The sequence below is a fragment of the Cherax quadricarinatus genome, chromosome 27 (assembly GCF_038502225.1).
Source record: "Cherax quadricarinatus isolate ZL_2023a chromosome 27, ASM3850222v1, whole genome shotgun sequence".
In the NCBI taxonomy this organism is placed as follows: Eukaryota; Metazoa; Arthropoda; class Malacostraca; order Decapoda; family Parastacidae; genus Cherax; species Cherax quadricarinatus.
The window spans coordinates 29,365,999-29,381,537 of record NC_091318.1 but is presented as its reverse complement, the minus strand read 5'-3'; the positions used below and the strand labels follow the sequence as shown (position 1 = coordinate 29,381,537).

The 15,539-nt window shown below is 42.5% G+C and overlaps 1 protein-coding gene across 3 annotated transcripts in view; it reads right to left on the bottom strand.

Moving 5' to 3' along the window:
• LOC128691167 (UDP-glucose 4-epimerase) overlaps positions 1-5,822 on the bottom strand; it is a 43,761-nt gene extending 37,939 nt beyond the window's left edge. Inside the window, exon 1 of one of the 3 annotated variants that reach the window (XM_070089203.1) lies at positions 5,800-5,822. The gene's annotated coding sequence lies outside the window, so the exon portion shown is untranslated. Of the gene's footprint in view, positions 1-5,289; positions 5,446-5,799 lie in introns of those variants that run through there. The other 2 variants (XM_053780015.2, XM_053780014.2) reach the window with 2 other exon arrangements.
• Positions 5,823-15,539: the final 9,717 nt, after the last annotated feature.

Sequence of the window (15,539 nt, the reverse complement as noted above, 5' to 3'; positions counted from 1 at the left end):
CGCATCTACAAGCCCAGTTTTTGACCTTCAAGAAATTGCAACCAGGCTATCTTTTATGCATAATTTCAAGTTGTATCTTTTTGTTTGCTACTTTTGGATCCCCTATTAAAGTCACTCGTCACTTCAGCGTCGCAATTAATCAAAATTTGATGAATGAGGAAACATCCTGGCCACTTAAACTTCGAATGTAGAACCATTCGTATGTGGACAGTGTCTGGAAGACAGTTTAAAGCACAATCCACGAAATACTCCCACTAAGTACAGGTGGCCCATCTACTGAGATCGCAGTCAGCAGGATTCAAACCCACTACAGGAAGACTGGCAAGGTTCCCAAGATGAGGCATTTGTGGCCGAGTGGTGAAGAGCATCACATGGGAACCTTGCCAGTCTTCCTGTAGTGGGTTCGAATCTTGGTGACTGCGATCTTTCTCTGTATATATCCACTCGTTTCTCCATGGTGCAGTGATAAATAAATGTATAAAATCTGCTCTACAGAATACATAGTGTGTTTTGAAGCGATCCCAGTTACTTGTTTTATTGATTCTACGCAAGCAGTAAATAATTTTTATATTTTGTATCTGATATCTCGCCTGCCTTAACTATTAGCATTATTACATTCATGGGGAAGCACTAATTAACTATAAGCAGGAAATAAAATTAAGAGACAAGAAGCCAAAAGTACTTTTACAACTACTTTTATTAGCGTGGCATCCTGTTATCCTGTTATAAAATACAATATACAATACAATTTTTATTTCTTTGAAAGTTTACATTGAGATTCTGTAGTTACATTATTATAATAAAAAAGAAGCCCTAAGCCACAAGGGCTATACAGCGTCTGTAGTTACAATAATGAGTTGCAGTGCCAATTTCCTTCCCTTTTGCTATATTTATTGCGTACTATAAACGACAGATAGCCCGAAATTATTATTCTATAGTATTCTATAGTATTTACCTTTTCCACTGAATGCTATAAAAGAAAAGACTGCTTTTTTTATCCTGTGTTGAGTTCTTTGTTCTTTTTGAACCGAAGAAATTTAAACCTGACGTCGCAGAATATCGTGTCGTGGGAAGACAAGCAGGACGTACAAAGAAGCAGAGATGCAAGGTCAGACGAAGGAGAGAGAGAGAGAGGAAGACGTGCAAATGATCATGGGTTTGTGTATGATGATACCCCTCAAGGTGTGATGTTGGATGCCAATACAGCTGTCCACTTGAGTATGGAATGTTGGGCGTGTAAAAACAAGGCTCACTTGCTTTCATGTAGATCAAGTGGTTAGGTGGTGGAGACAGCCTGACCTCGGCCTCCACTGAGGAAAGACAATCAAGCACCGAGTTGCCTGGAGATGGTCTGGTCTTGCAAAACATATTGCTGAGGATGATGATGCCACTTCTGAAACAGGTGCTAAGAACTTAGTGGACCTAATGTAGAAGCTGCAGTGGCCCACTTTATTTTCAAGTGTATTTTACTAGTATAACTCCTATGTATTTAAGCAATAATTTTTTGTACTCTCTCACATAGGATGTAACTTTGTCCTGGGACTGTATCCCTTATGAATATGAAGTGATTTATTATTCCCGTTCAATAGTGTAGCTCTATAATTTGTAAGGAGCGTTGTTCGGAACTCAGTCGAGTGAGTTTAAGTATTATACTAAATTCCTATCAGGTGAAGAGGGACCTTGCACCCCTCAAGTACGACAATGGAAGGTTTACTGATGGCAGCGAAGGGCTCTAGATGAATGGAATTATGCCCCCCCCCCATTCTTTTGGATTTAAAACTGATTGCCTCTCATTCCCCCAAGCACTTTCCCCTAATAATAATAAGATAACGTGCATTTTAAGAGTGAAGATATTGAATTACCAGACAGTGAGTAGAGGGAACATGATTGGGACAGTGACCTACAGTGACATGTTTGGCGTTACCCAGTACTGAAAGTGAGCTATGATGTCATAGTTTATATATATATATATATATATATATATATATATATATATATATATATATATATATATATATATATATATATAAAGTTATCAAGTTCCTAGGGAATGAGAGGTACTCAGGCTTGATCCGAGAAAAGAGAGGCTAGTTTTATGTCCTCAGACCAAGAGACCTTCAATAGCATAGATGCACCTCGTTGCTTTTTTTGTTTATTTACAAAACTTTAGAACCGTTTAGTTATTCAACGACTGAAGCATTTTCAGTTTCTAACATTATCAAATTTACACTCATCAATTATCAACTTGTTACTGTCATCACCAATGCACTCTCATTACGTACTCACAAAATAGGTATAACCATTTATCGTCAACTTTCCCCATTTCGCAATCCATATCCACAAGTCGTTCCACAGCACATGATATGTCAGCAAACCCTGACAAAATATTCCCATCATTTATGCCGAAAGAGATGCTGAGTTCTAAGTCAGGCAAGCAGTCTGTGAAGAGAGTGGCTCCCCTCCTAGAGAAGAATCCCCTACCCCTAGGCACAAACCACTTAGCCCTTATCACAGCGTCAAGACGATCTAGCGCTGTGGGATGAGGGAGGGCTACCCTTGAAGGCACATAGTAGCAAACACGTGTATCCAGGATAAGCATGGGGTGCATAATAGCTGTTATTTTTTCAGCCAATGACATTTCTGGCCTACATTTTCACATTTTTAGGCAGGTTAGCATTTCCATATATAATTTCATGTAAAGATTCCAATTTATGTGCAGATTACTCCAGATAACATAGTAAAATTTCTTTTGGTAGGAAAAGACAGGACCTATGGCTGGTTTCTTCTTACCTCGCATCCTGGACTGGGAGCCAGGCTGTCTCTGCTAGCTGCATGCAGGCTCACATAGCCATCATAACCTGGCTAATTGGAACTTTTACTGTATACCCGCGCCCGTGGGCAGGCCTGTGCCCTTTGGTCCTTCTTATGGCGCGATTTTTGCTTAATTTATGACTGGTCGGGAAACGGGTCAAGGGGCGTTGATCCTCGGAACACTGGGTAGACTCCAGTTATGTACCAAATTGTATATTATTGAATATTCCCAAATCATCTATATTGCCCAGCCTATTTAAATGACATTTTTTAATAAGTGAGCAACCAATACAACGACATCATTTATTAATGTTTTAATTATAAATATCATTATCTGTTGGTTACCTGGTTACCTAGAGGTTATTCCGGGGATCAACGCCCCCGCGGCCCGGTCCATGACCAGGCCTCCCGGTGGATCAGGGCCTGATCAACCAGGCTGTTACTGCTGGCCGCACGCAGTCCAACGTACGAGCCACAGCCCGGCTGATCCGGCACTGACTTTAGGTATCTGTCCAGCTCTCTCTTGAAGGCAGCCAGGGGTTTATTGGTAATTCCCCTAATGCTTGATGGGAAGCTGTTGAACAGTCTTGGGCCCCGGACACTTATGGTGTTTTCTCTTAGTGTACCAATGGCGCCCCTACTTTTAATTGGGGGTATTTTGCATCGCCTGCCCAGTCTTTTACTTTCGTAGGGAGTGATTTCTGTGTGCAGATTCGATAATTGGATAATTTAGCATTGCTGTACTTTTATCAGGATTTAGGTGCCGTTTTAGTAAGAATTTATTCGGTATTAGGCTACTGACTTTTTCTGGGTTACCCTAGGTAATTTACACTATGTATGATAACTGTACTTGTGTGCACCTGTGCCTAAATAAACTTACTTATTTGCGCTAATATCCTCAGAGCAGCAGGTGCCTGCCGCAGAACTGTAGGTGCCTGCCACAGAACAGCAGGTGCCTGCCACAGGACAGCAGGTGCCGGTCCCCTTATTTACCACACTTCCTGCACAAAGACTAATCTTGAAGAAGTCGGAATACCTTGGCTGAAATAATTCATAACTAACCCCACCCGTTCCGTGGCTTTTTTGTAATCGTGTTATTACGCTTTCGTGAACTACAAGTTAGAAATGTAAACTAGACGGAAATGATTACTTTAAATTTCTATTTTGTGAGCTAGTTGTAAACTAATTAACCTCTTAATTGAAAGGAATATCTGTCTATCAAGAAGACTAAGAACTGCTTCGTGAGATTTACAGTTCTTCAGTTATTTATGAGTTATGGCAAGAGTATAACCTACCGTAATAGAGGTGACCCCACACACGTAGTAGGGAATGAATTCTGGGTCCTCTCCCAATGGGAGAGGACCCACACATAAGTGCAACAGGTCTAGCCATGCATCGATTTTACATACAGTATCAGAGGTATAGTTCACAGTACATTAACAGTAAAGCCCTACATCTCTTTATTCTATAGAAACTTAACTCTCTGAGTAATTGAAATTATCAAATATCTCCAGAGTATAATTATTATAAACATAATTAAGCGCTAAACCCATAATAGTCATACAAAGCTGCTTCAGAGTACAAATAAAGCTCACCAAACTTTACAATGTGTGTACAATTCAACGTCGCATTTACGATAAGCATTCAGTATAGTGCGAATACAGAGCACAATTCTTACTGCATACGAAGTACAACAGAGACCATAAAAACATTACTGCAGGAAATACTTGGTCAATCTTCGGGTTATCCGCGACAAAAAGATTAGATTAGTCAACCAGAAGGGGGGGAAATTTTAGGAAAAATTAGGGTTTGAGGGAGAGGTGGACAAAGATCCGCAAAAAGTAGTCTGAAGAAAATGGGAGGTGTCAGAGATAAACTGATAAGAGCTAAAGAATGGTGGAGGCAAGAAATAGATATCTGCCAAATGCAATAAAATATTATGAAAACCGAATAACAGATAGGGCAGAGGCGCTATATTTCCCGAGGTTAGACACTACATTATTACTATATTCATGGGAATGCTCTAAATCCACTGGGGGTAATACAACGCCTGGTAAATCGGCGGTAATGTTTGATCTGTGGAAGGGGTGGGTAGCTCCAGTTGTTTGTATCAAGAGCCCTTCAGCATCACTGTATCCCTCTCTGAGGGGGATACATTACAGAGTTTATGCTGACAATTTCTGCAGTACGAGTTACCAGCATCACTGACGTCACAAGGGTTGGTGTGACTACGTATGAAGTCAGAAACAAAATCTTGGTACTTAATCCCATCAGCATGACGCTGTGTCTTCCTTGCATTATTAACACTCAGTCTGTTTACATTCTGATGTTACCAAAGTTTAAACACGAGCTGAACTTCCCAAAACTTGAAAACTCTCTGAGTCGATCATCCCTGGCTCAGGCCACCGCTTTCTCTCTTCCTTCTCTGCTTATTGTAGCTCTGGGCAAACCTGCTGAATACGAACGAGAATACAATACCTGTGAAATGAAGTTGTTGGATGTTCCAGCAGCAGTTGCAGCACCAACAGTGTGAGCCAAGAGACTGTCAGTGTGGCAAGTTTGTCTGTGTACACCAACGCTCGCCCCTCCTACACCACCACCCAGCTCCCTCATGCTGGCTTCACTCCCTCATTATCCTACATATTACCTAATACTCACCTCTCTTAACACATTTTTATATAACTCATTGTCTACATAACTCCACAATTTATGGGTAATACAGGAACATTGAGCTGGATAGGTTGCTGTAAGAGAATTCATGTAACAAAATTCCCGTTAGGCTGCTCAGACACAGCTGCGAGTGCTATTGACTGTGGTGGCGATTACAAACGGGATGTTTTGTGTAATCGAGTATATCGCTTGTGCTTCTTCCTGTGACATTTTGACACTCCCATGAACAGAGGATGTGATGTTGCACTAGTAGCATCACTTGCCCAGATCAATACCCTGCCAGAGATGCTACAAAAATGGGTGGTAATCGAGGCTCACCACTTGCTGACGTGTCCGGTCACCGTGGGTACCCAGCTGATCACTTCCCCCATCCCCAGGTCTGTGCCTCCTCACCTGTTCCCTCACTCATCCCCATCCCCTAAACCCCTAACCACACCTTCTATTCTACTCATCACCCTGAAAGGAACTTCCAGTTACTAATCAAGTAGTCATCCTCACTCCTTACTTTTCTCCACCATAATTCCACCGACAATGATAATACATCAGAAAATACCTTTGTATGGTTTGATCGCATCAGGAAGATCAAGTAAGGGATCGCCATCTCCTATCTCATAATATCTCACAATACCACAATACAAAGCATTATGAAATGGTCATAACTTTGCTCCAGATCTCTCTCTCTCTCTCTCTCTCTCTCTCTCTCTCTCTCTCTCTCTCTCTCTCTCTCTCTCTCTCTCTCTCTCTCTCTCTCTCTCTCTCTCTCTCTCTCTCTTTACACAGGGTTTGACAAGGTTAAGGATCCCTAGTTTTATTGACAAGCTATTTACAGGTTAAGGATTCCTAACTTTACTGACAAGCTAAGAGCTGTTACCTTCATCAGCTCATTTGAAAGCATTTTTATTATGAGACATACAGGTAGGGAATAAGATGAAATTGGAGCCATCTGTGGGCCAGCTGTGGACCATCTGTGGGCCAGCATTTTCATTTGATCAACTGACGTTATCTCGTTGACATCATTATGCTGTACGAATGTGTTCCAGACTCGAGTCATCCTGGATATATATGATCTCAGATGGAGTGATGTTCTGGAGAAGGGTACAGTCAGAGTGAAGTTGATGCTTTCTGCCCGTCTTGTGGCACAAAAGCTTGTTTCACGCTGTCTCTCTCTCTCTCTCTCTCATTACTGACTGATCTTCCACATAAATTATTTTCTGTAAATGTGTTAAAAAATTATATAAAAAGACACGTGAGCATACACTAGGACATACCTTTTGGAAAAAGTTTCGGTCCTGAGATTTTCATCACTGTTAGAAGTGATCAAGCTCACGTGTCATTTTAAACCACCTAGTTTTTTTTTTATATTTTATTTAAAATACAGTACACATTATACATGGATGTCAATATACATGAACAAAACCAATCACCATAAACAAAATTAATTACCATACACCTATACACAATTCATTAAACGCTCCAACAATCCAAATTAATTTACTCCAGCACACTTCCACCACAGTCAAAAGGTAAAAACCTTCACATACCATTAAACCCTATGCTCCACCCCTCCCCCAACAGGTACCTTACTAAATCCATTGGTACACTAAGGGAAAACACCATAAGTGTCCGGGGCGCAAGATTGTTCAACAGCCTCCCATCAAGCATTAGGGGAATTCCCAATAAGCCCCTGGCTGCCTTCAAGATAGAGCTGGACAGATACCTAAAGTCAGTGCCGGATCAGCCGGGCTGTGGCTCGTACGTTGGACTGCGTGCGGCCAGCAATAACAGCCTGGTTGATCAGGCCCTGATCCACCGGGAGGCCTGATTATGGACCGGGCCGCGGGGGCGTTGATCCCCGGAATAACCTCCAGGTATGGGCATTCTTCACCAAGATTTATGTTTAAAAAATAAGTTATTCTTTTTTTTTCAACAGGAAAAATGTCTCCTGACAAGTGGTGACCTGTTCAATAATACGAAAACCTCTCTGGTTCTACTGCTGGGGACGCACCTGACGTAGTGATGACCTGCTCAGTGATGAGGCAGCCTCTGGTTCTACTGCTGGGGACGCACCTGACGCAGTGATGACCTGCTCAGTGATGAGGCAGCCTCTGGTTCTACTGCTGGGGACGCACCTGACGCAGCAATGACCTGCTCAGTGATGAGGCAACCTCTGGCGTGGTTGTGATTGATGCCCATGCAGGGTGTAATATTAACTACCTAGCATGTTGCCTCGATGCCTGTAAGGGGCTCCTGATGCAGGAAGCTGATCTGTTGCTTCCTTTCTTGGACTGTACCTGACTGCCATCCATTTCCCCAAACACCGCATGATCCCTACGCATTTAGTGTTTCACCTTAATAACAGTGATTATAATCATAAATTAAAAACTACTGTTTATCTATATTATATATAACTAACCATATTATTTTTAAATATTGTGTCACATTGGGACCCAGTCCCCGGACTCATAATAATCTGGGATATCTACGGTCATGTAAAATAATTAATAATAAGTGACTGTTATCATGAAGAAAGACTTTTGAATAATTTACCATGGAGAATTATTTTCTTAATATACCCGCCGTCTCCTACCCAGGCAGGGTGACCTGACAAAGAAGTAACATTTTCACCATCACTGTGTTGGCAGCAGCGCTGACATCGCAGGTCGGATAACCCTCCAAACCACAACATTCCCACCCTCATTCCGAGCGCAGGCACTGTATATCCCACCTCCAGGATTCAAGTTCGGCTAACCGGTTTCCCATAAAAGTTACCTTGCTCACACTTCAACAGCACGTCAGGCCATAGAAATCAATTTCCTCTGCTCTCTCCTAACACGCTCACACAAGCCTGCTGATTGTCATAGCCCCTAGCACTCAGAATTGCCTTTACCCCCTCCCTTCAACCATTCCTAGGACGACCTCCTTCCTTCATCCCAGATTTTTAAGCCCTCCTAGTCATCCTATTTTGCTCCATCCTCTCTAAATGTCCAGACCACCTAAACAACCCCTTCTCAGCCCTCTGAATAATACTTTGGTAACTCCACACCATCACCTAATCTCCAGACTCCTAGAATTATTAACCAGGATAACTTAAAAAAAAAAAAACCAGTGTAGATTATTCCCATGAGGGGTCCCTCGAGTCCCCTTCCCAGGATTCCACCCGCAACACTCAACTAACATATAGGTACCTATTTACTGTTAGGTGAACAGGGGGCAATAGGTGTAAGGAGACTTCCACGTGTGTCTTGACCCATCCGAAGATTGAACCTGGGTCGTTTCGACTGTGAGCTCCCTTTAAAGGGAGCGGAAGTGCTTTGATGCCAGTTAAGGGTTCTTCATTAAAGGAACTCGAGCTATCCTCCCCTTTGTTGCAACATAATTGCCTTCCACTCCCCAACGGGTTTAGTGCTTCTCCTGAATACAATAATAATCGTGATGCAGGGTGCGCAGGAAGATGTTACTGCCCATCTCAGGGGACAGTTCAGTGGTATCACCCAGAGGTGAAGGACACCAGGAAGCAAGTGGGGAGAGAGGGGGTGGGGGGAAGTGAGTGTGAGGTAAATGTCGCGACGCTTTATTTTTCTTATGTTTGGGAAGATTGGATACATCAGGAGCGTGGTGCTACCGTATTCTATATTATAGTTGGGTGGTGGGAACAAGCTAGCTATGTTTTCCTGTCATATTCCATCACATAGAATGACGAAGCCTGCTAGCCTGAGTTGAGAGACTTTTGGACGATAATGATATCGTTACCATTCAAGGTAGGTAGGTACACTCTAGTATTCAGTAGCTTCAGAAGCAGAGATGGAGTTCCTGGTACCTAAGAATCACCATTTCTCAGGATGGCCTATCCCACAAACAGGCAAAATGGAATCCATGAGGATACCTTCATTATTACAGAACAAGACAACAATACTACAAGTAAACTAGAGAGTACTGATCAACATATACAAATCTATTACATGCATGTAGGCACAGTGAAGATTCGTTGTTGTAACAGCTTCGAACCATCTAGCTTCAACAATATGTAACAAACACAACATACCAGGCAACACTAGCTCACTCTTGGTTGACGTAGGTCAACTTAATACTGCATTATTTTAAATCAGTTCGTTAATGGTAGGCTGAATGCCTTAGCAGCTTAGCTAGTTGGTATGACTCACATTACTCAGTCGTAAGTTACGTCTATATATACGCCCATACATATACGCGCATATACACATGTTTATATACATATTTATACATGCGTATATAAGCCCGCATACTCATACATATCTGCCAACATACATACACCTACACCTATACATTCACACACGTGGCAGCAGGTGTAGCTGTAATATAACAGGTGTACAGTGATGCTCACCTCCCCCCATTATACATCTTCGACCCCCCCCCTTTCTTTTCTCTTTAAAAGTAGTTATAGTTCCATTTACAGAACAGGATAGCAACACACGACAGAGGTGTGCAGTTTTTTTAATCGTCTTTCTTGATAGCTGATTACTTTATCAACGATTATATTGAAAGCTGAGTTTTATCAAGTATTAGAATACTAAAGCCTACTGCACAAGCGAAAAAAAACTCCTCACTAAAAGATACACAGATGTTACACGTGTCTTATTCATCATTCTGTTGATGTAACATCACTGATCTCATCAATTTATAAATTTGCAACTTATTTTATCTTTCTTATGAACGATCAAACTAAAAATTTTGTATATGAATTAAATTTCCCTCTCTCTCCCCCCGGCCCGTTATTATTTATATTCCATGGCACTATGTAACATATTTTGATATATAAATTATTTACTCACTTTCATTTAAATAAGAACAATTAAAAAACTCAACAGAACAAACAGTGTTTTTTTCATTCCGGAGTATATATATCCCTTCAAGAAGGGAAAGGGAGGGTGCCCATTGATCTCTGGGTATACGTCCCTTCAAGGAAGGGGGAAGTGCCCACTGATCTCTGGGTATATCTCTTCAAGAACAGGGGAGGAGGGTGATCACTGATCTCTGGGTATATGTCCCATCAAGGACAGGATGGGGGTTGCCCACTGATCTCTGAGTTGCCTTGATGAAGGTGAAGGACTCATAATACAACTATTCTGACCAACCCTTTCTTTCCTTGCGTCAGTCCTGATGACCTTCCAGTCTCCAGGAGGCGTATGACCCTCATGGGTTAACTCGTCACCATTAATATTATCCGTCTTCATCGTCATCCAATTCAATATCGGTGATGGCAGTGAAAATAAAATTATGAGAAATATGAACCGGAAATACCTGTCGAAGGCAGTATTAATGAAGTTTAAAGAATCCTAAAACAACAGTAGAGGAGAAGACGGAATTCTATTAATATTTTCATTGTCGAGTCACTTTTAAAATCTTTTAATTATCATTTCATTAATGAAGTGTGGAAAGATTAAATATTTCGAATATAATTAGATAACAGTAACCAAAAGAAAATTAATGGTTACTATCCTGGCCCTAAGATGCAGCAGCCATTAAATATTAAAGCCTTCAGAAGTAAACTGAAATTTATTTATTGTGATTTAAGATGAATAAAGATTACACAGTATTTCACACATAAAATGGTTAAATCAGCACCTACACACTTGGATATCACTCTCCACCGTTGACAAATTAGGAGGCGAACGTTTGAACTAAGCTACGCCACCGCGAGTTTTGAAAGTAGGTTAGGTTAGGTAAGGCTCGTCAGGAAACAGGACAAGCGTTTCCTGACGCAGGTCTTAGTCGTATGTTGACCCGCAGCTGGAACTTTTGGTCATTTGACCGAGGCCTTTTATTGGCTTACCATTCTACCCCTTTAAAAATTATGGTTATGATTATTTTTTTGGAAGTAATCTGGGCCATTCCAGGATGTTCGGAACGAGTGCAGCAACTTTGGTGACGAGGCACCTACATACGTCAACTGTATCAATCGCATCTGCTAGAAAAATGACAGGATGGATAATGAGAACCTTCAAAACTAGGGAGGCCAAGCCCATGATGACACTCTTCAGGTCACTTGTTCTATCTAGGCTGGAGTATTGCTGCACACTAACAGCACCTTTCAAGGCAGGTGAAATTGCCGACCTAGAAAATGTACAGAGAACTTTCACGGCGCGCATAACGGAGATAAAACACCTCAATTACTGGGAGCGCTTGAGGTTCCTAAACCTGTATTCCCTGGAACGCAGGAGGGAGAGATACATGATTATATACACCTGGAAAATCCTAGAGGGACTAGTACCGAACTTGCACACGAAAATCACTCACTACGAAAGCAAAAGACTTGGCAGACGATGCACCATCCCCCCAATGAAAAGCAGGGGTGTCACTAGCACGTTAAGAGACCATACAATAAGTGTCAGGGGCCCAAGACTGTTCAACTGCCTCCCAGCACACATAAGGGGGATTACCAACAGACCCCTGGCAGTCTTCAAGCTGGCACTGGACAAGCACCTAAAGTCAGTTCCTGATCAGCCGGGCTGTGGCTCGTACGTTGGTTTGCGTGCAGCCAGCAGCAACAGCCTGGTTGATCAGGCTCTGATCCACCAGGAGGCCTGGTCACAGACCGGGCCGCGGGGGCGTTGACCCCCGGAACTCTCTCCATGTAAACTCCAGGTTCCAAGAATCTGGCCCCAGTGACCATGCACGAACCTTGAAATTTTGAACAGCCTGGATGAGGTGTTCTCGGGTTATGAGCAAAAATAAAAACGAAAAGTTGAAGGAAATAAAAAGAAGACAAAATTCAGGCAACAGTTCAAGGAACAGCTACTGAAAATCGATTACTGTTTGGAAAACCTTCCAGCTCCATCCCCAAACATCTTACTGCTTAGTGATTTCATCCTAAGGCATACAAAATGGAAGAATGTAGCAAATAATGTTATAGCTGAAACAATCCCCGGAGGTAGCGCAGATGAAAGGTCACACACACATGAGCTACTAAGTCTCTGCGAAAAACACACCTTAAGCCAGCAGATAGTGGAGCCAACAAGACTAGAAAACACACTTGACCTTATCTTCACAAATAATGAGGACCTGATAAGAGACATAAGAATATCAAAAACAACTAATTCCGATCACAATGTAATCGAAGTCCAGACGTACATGCATAAGGGTCCTGAACAGCAGAATGCATGTAGCTGTGAAGGTGTCTTCACAAAATACAATTTCAACAACAAGAACATCAACTGGGACCAGGTAAACCATGTCCTAAACGAAACATGTTGGGAAGATGTCTTAAATGACATGGATCCAAACCAGTGCCTTGAAAGGATCAACTTCCTGGTAGCCGAAGCATGTTCTAGGCATATTCCCCTAAGAAAGAAGAAAAGCAGAGTAAACTGGAGAGAAAAAGACGCTCCCTCTACAGAAGACGACGAAGAGTCACTGAGCTCCTCAGGAGTGCTAGAATATCTGATACACGAAAGGAGGCGCTGACCAGGGAAGTGGAAACTATCGAACTTAAGCTAAATGACTCTTACAGGAACCAGGAGAGGCAGGAGGAGCTTAAAGCTATTAGTGAAATTGAAAGAAATTCAAAATATTTCTTTTCATATGCCAAAAACAAGGCAAATACCACATCTAGTATCGGGCCCTTACTCAGACAGGATGGGACTTACACAGATGACAACAAGGAAATGAGTGAAATATTGAAATCCCAGTACGACTCTGTGTTTAGTGAACCACTAATCGGTCTGAGGATCGACGACCCAAATGATTTCTTCATGAATGAGCCTCAAAACTCCATAAATGTATGCCAGATTTCCGACATTACCCTAACTCCGATAGATTTCGAAAAAGCCATTGACAACATGCCTATGCACTCAGCCCCGGGCCCAGACTCGTGGAACTCTGTTTTCATTAAGAACTGCAAGAAACCCATTTTGCGTGCCCTAAGTACACTATGGAGGAGGAGCTTGGACATGGGTGAAATTCCACAGTCACTTAAAACAACGGATATAGCCCCACTCCATAAAGGTGGCAGCAAAGCATTAGCTAAGAACTATAGACCAATAGCTCTGACGTCCCACATCATAAAAATCTTTGAAAGAGTGCTAAGAAGCAGGATTGGAAATCACCTGGATTCCCAAAATCTGCACAATCCAGGGCAACATGGGTTCAGGGCAGGTCGCTCCTGCCTCTCACAACTACTGGATCACTATGACATGGCCTTGGATGCACTGGAAGAAAATCAGAATGCAGATGTAATATACACAGACTTTGCAAAAGCATTTGACAAATGCGATCATGGCGTAATAGCCCATAAAATACGTGCTAAAGGAATAACTGGGAAAGTGGGGAGATGGATCTTCAACTTCCTAACAAATCGAACACAAAGAGTAGTGGTCAACAGAGTTAAATCGGAGGCTGCCATAGTGAAGAGCTCTGTTCCACAAGGCACAGTACTCGCCCCCATCTTATTCCTTATCCTCATATCAGGCATAAACAGAGATATACACCACAGCACCGTATCATCCTTTGCGGATGATACTAGGATCTGCAAGAGGCTGTCATCTGCTCAGGACGCGGTTAACCTCCAAGAAGATATAAACAAAGTTTTCCAGTGGGCAACGGTAAACAATATGATGTTCAATGAGGACAAATTCCAACTACTCCGTTATGGAAAACTGGAGGAGATAATAACTAGAACAGAGTATACTACTGACTCCGGCCATACAATAGAGCGGAAAAATAATGTAAGGGACCTGGGAGTAGTAATGTCTGAGGATCTCACTTTCAAGGATCACAAAAGTGCCACGATCGCACGTGCAAAGAAAATGATAGGATGGATAATGAGAACTTTCAAAACGAGAGATGCCAAGCCCATGATGATCCTTTTCAAATCACTTGTTCTCTCTAGGCTGGAATACTGCTGTACATTAACATCTCCATTCAAAGCAGGTGAAATCGCAGATCTAGAGAGTGTACAGAGATCCTTTACTGCACGTATAAGTTCTGTCAAGCACCTTAACTACTGGGAACGCTTGGAAGCACTTGACTTGTACTCGTTGGAACGCAGGAGGGAGAGATATATCATAATCTACACTTGGAAAATCTTGGGAGGAATGGTCCCAAATCTGCACACAGAAATCACTCCCTACGAAAGTAAAAGACTGGGCAGGCGATGCAAAATGCCCCCAATAAAAAGTAGGGGCACCATTGGTACACTAAGGGAAAACACCATAAGTGTTCGAGGCCCAAAACTGTTCAACAGCCTCCCATCAAGCATTAGGGGAATTGCCAATAAACCCCTGGCTGCCTTCAAGAGAGAGCTGGACAGATACCTAAAGTCAGTGCCGGATCAGCCGGGCTGTGGCTCGTACGTTGGACTGCGTGTGGCCAGCAGTAACAGCCTAGTTGATCAGGCCCTGATCCATCGGAAGGCCTGGTCATGGACCGGGCCGCGGGGGCGTTGATCCCCGGAATAACCTCCAGGTAACCTCCCCCCTTCTGGGATGCCGAAATATCGCAATCTTCTTTTTTAATTATGTTTTAAATGTACGGGGGCTGGAACTGTGGTTGAGGTGCCAGGGACACAGTTCCAGTCCTCGTCTATTCTTCTGTTTATTCACTGGCAATCATTCATTACGACACACACACACACACACACACACACGCACACTTATATACGTATTACCGTTTTTTTAGTATAGTCAATAAGCAAGGAGCGAATCCCCTCCCGTCTCCCACACCTGGTTACAAGTGTTTCACCTACGTCATATGGCCCACGTTGGTGGCACTTGCAGGTAGACGTGGCACTGTTTGCGTCACTCGGTCAGGTTAAGCACCCTTGGGTTCAACCAGTAACTGAAGAAATGATCGTGAGATAATATCCTTGCCATGTTTTTAATGTGGCCTTGATCAATTCTTGGTCTCGACGTGTTGCACTGTGTATTTTAAAGTGTCGGTTGTTTTTTCACCTGTACCGTAAAAATAGTCAATACCCACCGATACCGATACTCTGGCACATACTCTATGTCCTCTGATCACTCCCCCCATAACCTTCCATTTCTGAAGCTCAGTTCTAGCAGTCACCAAGACAATTTCTGAATCTT